Source organism: Neovison vison, chromosome 2 (assembly GCF_020171115.1).
Source record: "Neovison vison isolate M4711 chromosome 2, ASM_NN_V1, whole genome shotgun sequence".
Taxonomy (NCBI): domain Eukaryota; kingdom Metazoa; phylum Chordata; class Mammalia; order Carnivora; family Mustelidae; genus Neogale; species Neogale vison.
In genome coordinates this window covers 227,497,157-227,498,233 of record NC_058092.1, presented here as the reverse complement: position 1 = coordinate 227,498,233, position 1,077 = coordinate 227,497,157, and the positions used below count along the sequence as shown (strand labels likewise).

Genomic DNA, 1,077 nt, shown 5'->3' with positions numbered 1-1,077 from the left:
TCTGTAAAATGGAGCTCCCGGGACCTCAGGGAACTCTGCTCGGAGCATCCCAATCGGCTGGCCATGCCTTGCTCTAGCAACTGCCCAGGGTGCTGGAAAAATCCTCAGAGACACCATCCAGGCTGTGTCTAGCAAGACCCCGAGAGGGTGCGCGCTGCGGTCAAAGGCATCAATATAGACTGTGTGATCTGGGGCAAGGGACTGATCTTGGAATGCAGTTCCCTCTTCTGGAATGTCAGGGCACAAGAGAATCCACCTGCAGACCGGCAGCAGTAAAGGGAGCACTGGGCCTGCAGGCAGCCGCCCCTCAGAACGGGCTTGCTGCCTGTACCACATCTAGGGTCACACACTACAGATCAGGAGGGTCCTGATAACACAGCCAGGGCCCGGACAGACAGACTGACCTGCACATCTGTCTGCCCAAAAGCCCAGCAGAGAAACTGGAGTCCAGTTTGAAAGAAATAGTAAGGAAGCAGTGACAGTTCGGTGGCATCTGAGTCCCACCCCCTTCAGGAGGTCTCTAAGAGCAAGACCCAGGTTTGGGGATATTTTTCTGGTTTTTTGCACCATGACACTGAGTTCTATCCTGACAGGTTTTTTTTTGCTGCACAGGAACGGGGCCAGGGCAGCTTTGCGCAGTGGCAGTATCGTAGCCAATGAGGCTTATCCGAGGCGTGATTATTGCTAAAAGGAACGGGGCCGGGGGTGGGGGGGAGCCTACCAGAGGGAAGAGCCTTCTCTTGTCACGGAGATCACGGGCTCTTCGGCAAAAAGGGTCCTTCTCAGAGTCTCCTCACTGTTTCTAAAACTGCTCATGTTTTGCCATCAGATATCTGGCTTGAGAAATGGAGCTCCATGAAGAGGAGACACAGGCCTGCCCTTCCAGATAGTTCTCTTAACCTGTCGCCAGGTTAATCTGCAGAAATCCATCGTCTATAAGAAACCCCCCAACCACCTCTCCTGGTGGCCACGTGGTCTTCTTTGAACTCCCACAGTCCCCTCTCTGGGCCCTTCCCTTGCAGACAGTTCCATGGGGGCAGAGTAAGGAGGCTGTGAGCTTGCTGGAGCAGAGACCAG

General features: G+C 54.5%; 1 pseudogene; it reads left to right on the top strand.

Annotated features, from left to right (window-relative positions):
* The first annotated feature begins 627 nt into the window (after positions 1–627).
* LOC122901471 lies at positions 628–789 on the top strand (annotated as a pseudogene).
* Positions 790–1,077: the final 288 nt, after the last annotated feature.